Raw genomic sequence first — 11,661 nt, 5'->3', positions numbered from 1 at the left:
TTTTTTTTATTACCCACTAAGCCACGATAAGGGTTATTATCATGAGATAATCATTCCTCTGGAGCAATACAAGACAGGGGACACAGCTGAGTGCTGTCATGCCCATGGGATGTGATTAGCTCATGATCACAGCATCCCCTGGACTCATTGCTATTATGAAATGTCTATCCCCCCCTATTTTCTATATATAAATAAATGATTTTGGCGGACAGATTCAATTCCCACAAACTGCAAGTTTGCATTAAAATGCTTCAGCTGTGAGATTCACAGATATTAATCTACCCTTTTGGAATGTTGAACAGTCAATCAGAATCCTTCTTCGTCTCAAGCTGTTTTATGATATTATTACAATGTATTTTGCGACGGAATGGCGGGTAAAGCAAGTTTCAGAGAAATAGGCTTGTTTGGGCTCGATTTAGTTGCTTGAGGGAAACCTCTACATAAAATGACTCTGCCTGCTCACTAAGGCATCCCAAGTTTCTCATTATTTTTTTTTTCCCTGCCTGACTCAATTTCTTTGCTGCGTTTTAGAAGTCTGAAGTTCATTCCTCTAACTAGATTAATAAAAGCAGATCTCTCATTTCATATTTCAGAACTGACAGGGGAAAATACTGCCCTGGTAACCCAAGTGAAGTCAGAAGACGCTAGTTCAGAATTTAGGACTTTAAAATTAACATGAAGTAAGATTGATTTTGGATTTAGGAATAAATGGAAAGCTTTTAGTATAATAATAGACCAATGGGTATACTTTCTTATGACTTTAAGTGAAGTATGTGAAGATTAGACTGTAAGTTTATTAAAATTAAAAAGTCGATGTCATTTCATTAGGCTGAACATTTTTGGATAATTATATTCCTGGGATGGAGCATCTCCAAGATGGCATTTATGATAAGTAGAACCACACATAAAATTGTCATAGTTTCCTAAAAACAAAGCTTTCTATTTAAAAAAAAAAAAGGTTTGTGGCACACAGGTCAGTAATATTAGACTGAATTATTTGATAAAAAAATAATAACATAAGTATATATGCTCAAAAACAGAGAGCAAATGTAGCATTTTCTTTGTCCCCATATATATTTTATTATTTTGGGCAGCCAGTCTTGTCCTCATTCCATATTTTCACTCGTCTGAATTGTTGAGAACAAACAGGCAGTCACCACTTAATTAGGTAGGATCTTTAATTAAGAAATACAAAAATTGCTGCTTAGCCTCCTTCTCTGTCTCTACCAGTGTTGCCTTTGGAGTGTTCTTGGTGAAGGAAGCTTGTCTAAATATGAAAAGGAATATACATATGTGTGTGTTTATACATAACTGAACCACTATGCTGTACACCAGAAACTAACACAACACTGTAGACTGACTATACTTGAATTTTTAAAAAAGTGAAAAAGAAAGAAGAAGCTTGCCTTGTAATGCCTCAGACCAGAAGAGGGAGGGAGTCACGCACTAGCTTATACAGAGCACCTGGTGATAAATGAAATTAATAAAAAGATGGTTCTAAGAATGCTAAAAAATTTTTTTTTAAAGTACATCTGATAAAAGTGCAAAATCAGTTATTAACTTTGGAATTACACAGTATATATAGATGAATAGTATTATTTATGTGACTTAAATATATAAGTTTTACTAATGTTTAATGAGTTACTGTGTTTACATTTCTCTTTCTGTTAAAAAGTCTTGGAAGGAAATTCTGGCATTTTTATATATGAACTCGAGTAGGCTGTAGTATCCAAGTATTCAGTCAAATGCTAATCTAGGCCTTGCAGTGAAAGTGTTTTGTAATATGATTAACATTTACAATCAGTTGACTTTACATAAAGAAGATCGGTTATGCTTGATACTCTGAGTGGGCCTGATGCAATCAGTTGAAAAGCTTTAAGAACGGAACAGAGGAAGAAGGAATTCTGCCTGTGGACTGCAGAGTCAGCTCATGCCCAAGGGTTTCCAGACCCCCTGCCCTCTGAAGTTTCGACTTGCTTAACTTGGTCTTAATTCCTAGTAGAGCATCAGCTAAGAAAAAAATACATGAAATATGTCTAAAGGGATCACTGGCACTGGGAAAAGAAGTATGTACTAAAAGATACATACATCATGTGTGGGGAGGAGAAACTTTCCTCCCCTACCCCTCATGAGTTCTTGTTGCTGGGCTAATAATAAAATTGACACAAGACAGATTAGCAGGAGAATAATAACACATTTAATCCATGCGCATAGACGTCTTAGAGACATGGAGCCCAAGAAGTAACCAAAGCAGGCAGCTTTTATACTTTTTTAAACAAAGAAACAACAAATTGGGAATTGGCAGGACAAAGAAGCTGGGGTTTTTAGGTGCTCAGTTAGTGAAGAATCTATACGGAGGTTGGGCTTGAGGCAGTAAATTACAGCAGCGACGAGGTTCGTTTTACAGACTTCTCAGCCCCCAGTTTTCTGTCTGCCTCCAGAAGCAGGGAGAGCTGATTTCACACGGGAGATCCATTTCCTACTTTCAGGGAGACACAGACGAGGGTCAAAGCATCCTGTTTGCATCGGCCATTTCTTAAGTAACTAATTCAAACTAATCAATGTGCCATAGAGGTGTATTTTGGGGCCGCCCACCTGAAACACATGCCTTCACTAATTCCAAAAGCAAATGTTTATTTCTCCTTCATTTAAGATCTTGAGCACATTTTTACAATAATAAAGTTTGGAGAAAAATCTAAACTTTCAACTATCAAGGACCTTTCACCACTAAAATAAAGTTGTTAATTACTTTTTTACATGAAATGTATTCACAATAAGAGGTAAACGAGAAAAAAAATTTACAAAACAGAACATATACTTTGTGTTTGTAAATACATATTTATACATACATGGGTATGCATGCATATACATACATATCTATATGCTGGTCTATTCCTGTGTAAATGACATAAAATATTTAGAAGGGAATGTGAAAGGGTTAACTTTAGCTTGTACTATCTTTGTTGTTCGTAAATTTCCTATCTTTTATATATTTTATACAAAGTGTGTATTTATTCCTTTTACAAAAGCATTACCCGCTAGTGTTAGGCTGTTTGTTTTTAAGATCAGTTTCCTGTCCTGGAAGAGCTTACTTTCATTACATTTCTGGACTGGCACCTAGAACGTCCCCAAACAGACTGGATGGCAAGTGGAAATTGCAATCCATTATCTGGAAAACGCATTGCAAGATATCCAGGTGAAAATGAAGCATTTCCGGCAATACTGCAGAGTACACCGCCCTTTCTCCCTTGAGACGATGGTGTGGTCCCTTGCATTTCACGCGTGTTGAGATCATGAAGTTGGCGGCTGAGGTGTTTCACACGCCCTCGTTTTCTGACTACAGTCACTCACGTCTCCTGGGCTCGGCCAGATGGGGATGCCTCTGTTAATTTCACCGCATATCTCAATTACCTTCATTTTTCCTCCTTTTGTGGCTCCACCAGATAGCTTCACTGAGGCTCCGGTGACGCTGCCCAGATCCCCACCCTCCGCGCACGAAGAGATGTCGGCGGTTGGGCGCGGCCGAGCCTCGTTCCTTCTGCTGTGCTCGCTTCAGGACTGGCTCTGCCGGCCCCCAGCTCATCTGCCCGCTGACGGCCTCCCTGCCTTCTGCTTCTCCCTCCCAGGTAGGTACCGGTCACTTCCAAATGAGGGTGTGTCAACATTCCTACTGAACAAAAAAAGTTGTTGTTGTTATTTAAAAAAGTTTATTTTTCTTCCACGGATTTAAAACCCAGCAATCCGGCGGAGCAGCATGTGGCCCTCTGTGGACAGTGCGGGTCATTGTGCCTGAAGGACACCCCGTGGCACACCTGTCTTGACAGACTGGGGCCCCGCGCACAGTATCGCTTAGTCACACGCTAACCAGCAGGGGGAACGTCTGCGCCTTTTATTAAAGCCTACCTACTGGCTTAGTGTTTGGAATTCAGTTCTACCTATAAATCAACATCAGAGCCTACAACCCAGCGTGTTCAGGAGCTTTGTTTAAACATCAAAGGAAGAACACAGACAAGCACGATGATAGAAATATAACTAATCACTTGCAAATACATCTTTCCTGTCAGTGGGAGCTTAACCTTTCTGTTTAATGTGACTGGGAGAAAGTGTACTTATTTCCATTCTATCCGCTTTCTTTAAAGAGATATAGAATGTTGCTCTGAAAAAGAGATTATTTTTTTCCCTTAATGTAACGCAGAGTGTAAGCATTTCAGAAGTGTTCAGTTGAAGGGAGCAACAAGAAATTGAATTCTGTGGAAATCTGAAAGCCGTCTGTCATATAACGGAGGATGAATTATCCCGTGAATCTATACCTGCTAGAAAAAAAAACCAACTTGTGATCAAGCAGCACTAGGAAAAAAAAGTAAAATATAATAATAATTTTAAAAAACAAGCTTTATCTTAAAAACAGGGAGGAACAGATCTTTATTTGTTTGTTGATTGGCAGTGAAAGCAATTTGATGCTTTGTGGTACATTGATTGGGATCAATTTAACTTCATCCTCTGCTCCTGGTTTTTTCTGTTCACGAGGGGCCTAGGAAGGATTTATCGGAGGTGCTCAGAAAATCCTAGAATCTATAAACCCTTCCTTTAATTTGAATGCTACAGATTACGGATGAAAGTTTGGTCACCTGCGTGGATCAGCAGGATTAGAGACATCAAAGCAAGCAAAAAAAACCCAGAAAGACAAGCAGAGAAACAACAAACAAAAAGAACTCCATCACTGAAACCGGAGGTAGTGTCAAGGGGGATGGAAGGGCCGGCCAGCAACACAGTATTCCAAAACGGATGAGCTGTGCTCGAGCACTGTCAGGGCTTCTAAATCTGGGATAAACCATGGATGTATGAAGTCTCAAAGTCAGCCTCTCTGCAAAGGGCATCTTCTATTACTCCTGTCTTGATAGATCTGCACCGTTTTGGTAGTCTTGATTTTTTAAAATGTTTATGTGTAATAAACATGCTTTTAGGGAGGTGGTAGCAGTGAGAGCTGTATATAATTTATTGGCATTTTTATGTTTGAGGTCCTTATGTCTGTGTGTACACGTGCGGCTCTGTTTCTGTATCAGACAGACTGTCTATTCTAGTGATGCTGGGACTGGTGTTACCCTCATAGGTAAGTGCAGAGAGCAGAAATGTTGAGTCTGGCAAAGCTCAGAAAGAGTTTTGGACACATTTTAAATTTGGACAATCTTAGTACTTTAACCTTTAGAGTTATTGTGAAAATTAAATGGACTCTCATATAGAAGAGTTTTTAACAGCCCTGTAAGTAGTGGCCGTATGAGTAGTACTAGCGTTATTATTTTCATAAAAAAAAAACATAGGGGGTAATGCTTTTATGCTACACAACTGGATTTTTTTTTAAAAAAAATACCAGCTAGTAACTAAGTCTCAGTAAGTTGGACATTAAAGAACAGGTCTCTTCTTTTTTTCTGATAATGAAAGACAGAGTTTTTAGAAGCGGCTGTGGCTGCTCACACAAGTTTGCTCTCTCAGCTGTGCCTGGGGTCTGGAGCCACCTCGCTGCTCTCTTATTTTCAGACATTCCCACCCTGGTAAATAGGGCATGGCCTCTCCTCACTCCCTCCCTCCACCCCCATGCTATACCTCAGAAAACGTACTCCGTCTGGAGACTCGGCCACTGTCTTTGTGTGTATTCGCATCTATCAGGGTTAATAGCCACTTCCCACTGGCAAACGCTAATCTATATTGTCAGTGAGTCTTCATTAGAATAAAATGTGGCTGTTGTGCCCATTTAAATAAAGCTTTCCAACAGCATGGCAGAATTATCACACTATTAAAATGCTAATGCCCTGTGTTTTGAGAGAGATGGTAAGATCCTTGAGGGCAGGAATTTGCTCCATCCTCAGGTTATGTACTGTAAAGAGGAGAGTGGAACACTTAATGATGTCGTTCTTAACAGCAAGCTAATTCTCATTGTCCCAAGAAAAATTGAAGAGCGAAAATCACTTCCCGAGGCATCCTTCTCAGAAGGAGAAAATGGATGGGCAATTTCCAGAAATCAGGTCTGCGGGATCTTAAGACCATTACAGAGTTCTGTGGCATTCAGTTTCCAGTTTCTCAAGCAAACAGAAAATGGCCAGCTCTCAGAGAATGCTTCTTTGTACCTGCGCTCTGGAGACAGGAGGAGGTCAGCCCCTCGCTGAGTACTCGGGTCCAGAGCAAACTTCTCTCTAGCTTTTGGCTTCCTGAGACCATCTCTTCTCCTTCCATACTGTATTCCTTTGGGTTAGATCCATGACGTTCATATCAGACTTGTCCCACGCTTAGGTGTAGTGGAGGTAAGAGACACTGCTCTGAATCTCACAAGGTGGTAAAAAGAATAGTGGTCGAGTGTTCGGATGGGGGACCGGTGGGTATAATGCAATGCCTGCTGACAGCAGCTTTTCTGCTCCCGCAGTCGGCACTGGTGTGTTACAGGTAAGGCCGAGGTTGGGAGGGTGGCTGGAGCTCAGGGATAGCGTGTGAGAGAACAGGTGAGCATCCATGTACCAAAAAGCAGGAACTAAGGGTTCCTCAGTAATCATGCCTGTGACCCCCGCCTTATCCCCTCTTCCCCGCACCGCGTAGCCAAAGGAATGAGTGACTTTGAGTCAGTGCTGTTTCTTGGTTGGTTAGACTGGAGAACTAAACAAAACAACCTTTGATATTCAAACAGTCAAACCCAGAGCCTTCAAACATCAGTGCAGGCTTTTCCTCCCAACCTGATGACAACTGGGACGGAACTTGTAAGTCACTGACCCTTCCCGATGGCACCTGCTCTTGCTTTGCTCCTCGAATTTAGTGAGGACCCTTCTTTTCCAAAGCATTACTGCCTTTCCTAGATGCCCTTCCTCAGCCAGTGTAAGGGTTCTTGGCCTCTCACCCTGGCAAGTCTGTACGTTACTCATGGGAATTTCAAGGAAGCAGGGCACATGCCAGTTATTTCTTTTGAAAAGTAATCAGCATTTGAGGTTACATAATCGGCGAATGATTTGTTGGTTTACAATTTCATCATGTCTTCCCCATCGTCCTATAGTAATTTTCACTTGAGGTCCCCACAAAATGGTGACATCCATGAAGAACTGCTTGAATTTCATCGTCCAAACAGCCCTCAAAGCTTCTGTCAACTAGTGATTTAACCCAGTGTTGGCCTGTTCTCCATCACATTGATACACAGCTCACAGAAATCAGAAAGAATCTCTACCTTGCTCACTTCAACGAGGAAGGAAGTTCATCCCCTGCTATACCTGAGAGGCAAATCAATAAAATTAAATAATAAGAAATGGAAACAAAAGGGGTCATATTGTTTAAATACAAGGACCGTCCTTTCTTTACCCACTAAGGGACATGCGCCCATGGAAAGTGACATGGGGTTGGAAGGTCAGTGTATGCAGGTACAACTCTGCCAAGTATTAATGCTGTTACCCAACTGAAATCACCCTATTTCATGGCGTCCAGTTTGTTCCCTTTGGAGTGAGGATAACAACATCTGCATTTTAAAAATAAGCTGAGCATCGAGAAGTTGCTTAAAAAGATGCACACACTTTTGAACTATACATCTGTTTCCTGAGTTTTGAGGTTCTGACCAAAATGGGAAAATCTATCCTTTTGAAGAAGAAGAACGTCCATCTTACAGATGTTAAACTTCAAAGGTGAAGCAGCCGTGATGTGTCAGCAGCAGGTGACAAATACCTGTTTTCACAGCTCTGAAAGAGGCCACACAGACAGAATACTCGGTCCAGGTGAGTAGGTTGAGAAGCCTGGGGTTGAACACATGTGGATAACAAACCTTCCCCAGCCCTTCTTCATGTAGGTAACTGCTCACAAAAGCTTGTTTGGGTTATTGCTTTCCTAAATACTTCTCCCATGTTCACTCCTCCCCAATAAATATTTTTCACCGATACAGCTAACTGACAATATTTGACACACTGTTACTCATCCGTATACAGAAGCATAATCCTAAATAACATGTATTAGATACTAGGACTTGGTAACAGCTTTCACCGTCTGAGTATGCGCTCTAATGAGACCAACTGGAATCCTTTTTTTCTCACCGCAGTTGAGAATTCTCATCTTCCGACATTTGGCCAGACTGATCCTGAAAAGTCCCCCTCTAAAAGATGCTGTTTTCTCTAGGAGATATAAAAAGACCCGCAAAGTTTTCAGAGCTCAGGAAAGTATAAAGGACATAGGAAAAGAGCATGCGTTCCAAAAGACAAATGGAAATAGCTAAGTTATCATCACTGTATGTTTAGTTAGATGTCTGCAAAGTGTAATATCATACTAAGCAGTAAACTAAGACTTCATACCATTAGACACACACACACTTATATAATGTGGGAGGTGAGCAAGTTTTCATATTTGATGTGAGCCTCTAATAGTAAAAGGACGCAGGGCAAAGGAAGATCTTAAAATGGTCCAGCCCTCAAAATGCCACTTACTGAGGCAGGAGAATTTTTTTTAAGGAGAGTAAGTCACATCTGTTTAGCTTTTCTACCTTCTAATGCTGTTTGATAAAGAGCTATTTTCTTCAGGTTTTAAAGTTTTCTTTATTCATTCTGTTTAACCTTTTCATCAGCAGAGCAAACCCAGCTCGCCACAGGGCTCCCTCCCGTTAGCATTAGCTCCTGCTTATGGCTAATGACCCTACGGATGCTCACGTGTGCAGGCTGTCACATCCTGAAGCGTATTTCTTCTTCTTCTTTTTTAAAAAGTATTAAACAAAATGCATCTCCTCCTAGTGGTAGCACACGGGAAATCACAAGCTCACTGTATTATTACCACTGTGACAGAATGTCATTTCAATTGCCTTATTAACCATATGAAAAAATATATCACAACAGTGAGAAAACTTCTCAGTTATCTATATCTTCCCCCTTAGGCTATTGTCATGAGCCACTGGCATACTAAGGAGAGTGTACTAATTCAGTTGTCAGCTGCTTCACCTACTAAAAAGGGGGGAAATATATCAGCAACAAAATTGAAACCCGTAATAAGGGCGGTGAAGAGGTCTGGATAGCTCTGTCCACTCGCAGTGCTGAATTAAACACTCTCTCAGAGATGTGCCATTTGAACTGTCAAAGAGAAGGCTGCTGTCAGCCACACCTGGCTTGGTAATGAAGCATTAGCCGTGCTGTGCACGCGGCTCCCCCGGCTACATTTGGGGAACATGAGACTGGACACTCACACTTGAAGTCCCAAAGTGGACTGTAAATACCATTTACCTCATGTTCTTTTTATAAGAAGGAGGCACTCATGAGAAAGGTATGAGACTGTGCAGGTCTGGAAGTCAGATCGGGGATTGGGGAAGAAGCCAGAAAACAGCAGATTTTATGAGACCCGAGCCAGCATGACAAGTGGGAAATTTAAATGTGTTTGTTTTTCATCCGATTTCTGGAGAAGTACTAAATTTCCAAACGTGATTCCTGAAAGCCCTTGCTGTGTCCCTCTCGGAAAATGCTAAGAGTTTACTAGATGCTGTTCACTCTGAGTCTATGTTGGACTTACAGCTCGCTGACAGTGGGAGGAAGATATGACCAGTGATGATCAAAGTGTGTGTCAGACCTGTTTTTTCAGAAACTATTAAAGCCACATCCTCTATACAATGAAAAATGACTTTTAAGCTCTAGGTGATATATACGGAGCGATACTGTGTATGATAGAACATGAGGCCACTATTCACAGTACTCTTTCTACTCACACAATAATGATGAAGTTGAGTATGAATTACTGCAACTAATCTTTTACACAGGAATAAAATATTGCCCGGAGTAAATGTTCCTCATCTGCAGTCATATAGCTAACGTGTCAGCAGGTATCTTTGGGTACCCAACTCCAGAATCCTTGGGTTTTTCCCTGTACAACACTGGAAAGGAAATCAAAATAATGGGTTTTGCCCTGGAATCTACATAAAGAATCAATCTACATAGAGACTGGCTAAGCAACTGCATTACACATAATAATTTACAATTCATTGTATATTTTTAAAATTATTCGTATTTATCATAGGACATTGGAAACATAACATCTTCCTTTTTCTTACTTTTAGGAATTTTCCATCCCTTAAATGTAAATATTATTAACTCTATGTATTTATTACTGTTGGGTTTTTTTTTTTAATTTAATAAAGATTCTTAAAGGATTCTAGCTGAGAAAACATGCCAGAGTTGTTTCACAGCTTTGATATGACCTTTAAAACTCATTTTTAAAATAAATATGGGAAGGCTATCATTGAGGGCTATGAAAGTAAGTATGCAGTGAACTTCAAATGTGCGATATTTCACACCCACGGTGTTTCTGTGTTTCCTGTCCAGGGTTTTACCCTCGAGTTTGAGGCCCTGACCTTTGCCACCACTTCCTAAGGTGATCTGTCTCTGTCCCATTTCTATTATGCATCTTATCTCTGTTCTTCCATTTAATTTTTTTTAAAAAAAGGAATGTAATTATAGTTCTCTACTTCTTGTTAAAGGCCTCCTTTTGCCTAGTCAAATTTAGTTATCTTTGGGAAGGATAATAGATTAAGCTGACAGAAATTTATAATTTTATCTAAATGTGTTTATATTATCTTTTCCTCCTAATGGTTTTGAATAGTAGCTAATTTGAAAAACATCATTGAAGAGAGTGGATAATCTGAAACACCCACATGCCTTTTATATTTCCCTGAAATTTATCATACTATTGAATTTTCACGCCCAATATGTTAAAAATTAGAAACATAACTCATGTTACAATGACTTGGAATGTACTTGTATTTTAAACAAATGTTTGTGTTAAGACATTCTATAACTGTACTTCCTAAAGTCTCCAGTTCAGAGGAGCACTAGCGATAGTTTAGGAAAACTGAAACCACTGGTATTATTTCGGAGAGATTTTATCAGGTAGAAATAACCAAGGGATACAGCTGAGTTTAGCTGAAGTCGTACTGGTATTTAAGATCCTCTGTTGAATAACAGCCCATATTGTGGAAATATTTTGGAGGGAAACACATAGAGAAATCAAGTATTGGGTAGATTTTAACACAGATGTTTCAGAAACTGAATCAAGAGTTGTAATTGCTGAAGTATTAGAAGGCAGAGTGCTGGAGGAGAAAACGTCATGTGTGGTGATGAAGGAAACACAGACTGTCCCATGAGCTCTGCTGATAACGCTGTGTTTGACCTTGGTGCAATCACTTAAATCTCTGGACCTTAGCGCCATCCTGTGTAAAATGAAGAGCTGGCCTAGATGATCTCGAAATGCTTTTTCTATGTCAGTAATTCTGTTAATAACTTCCATTTAATCTTTAGAAGAAATTGGGGGGAAAAAAAACTTCTATAGAGAAAACCTAAGGCTCTGAGAAGTTTGAAAACTTTTCCAAGATTTTACAGGTAGAAAATAGCAGCACTGGACTGACCCCATGGGCAGCCTGTGTAACCCATTTGTGACTTAGACTTGGTGTCTTCCTTCTTATATTTGAATGGAAGCATCCTGGACTATATAAAAATCTCCTAACACTTACACCACACAATACAGTCAGACTTTGTGGACCTGACTTGGGAATCTGAGAGTATTCCACATCCGATCAATTCACTGTAGTATTTGCTTATGAAGACTACTTGAATAAATATTCATGATTCATTTCAATTTCATAGAAACTATACTGAGTTACTGTTTCTTATATTTTAT

The 11,661-nt window shown here is 39.9% G+C and overlaps 1 long non-coding RNA gene across 1 annotated transcript in view; it reads right to left on the bottom strand.

Moving 5' to 3' along the window:
- Positions 1-2,093: 2,093 nt before the first annotated feature.
- Positions 2,094-11,661, bottom strand: part of LOC116147618 (uncharacterized) — a 333,894-nt gene continuing 324,326 nt past the window's right edge. The window contains exon 8 of the long non-coding RNA XR_010376916.1: positions 2,094-3,670. This is a non-coding gene — a long non-coding RNA (uncharacterized LOC116147618). The remainder of the gene's footprint in view (positions 3,671-11,661) is intronic.

Source organism: Camelus dromedarius, chromosome 19 (assembly GCF_036321535.1).
Source record: "Camelus dromedarius isolate mCamDro1 chromosome 19, mCamDro1.pat, whole genome shotgun sequence".
NCBI lineage: Eukaryota > Metazoa > Chordata > Mammalia > Artiodactyla > Camelidae > Camelus > Camelus dromedarius.
This window is presented reverse-complemented; position numbering and strand designations above follow the sequence as displayed.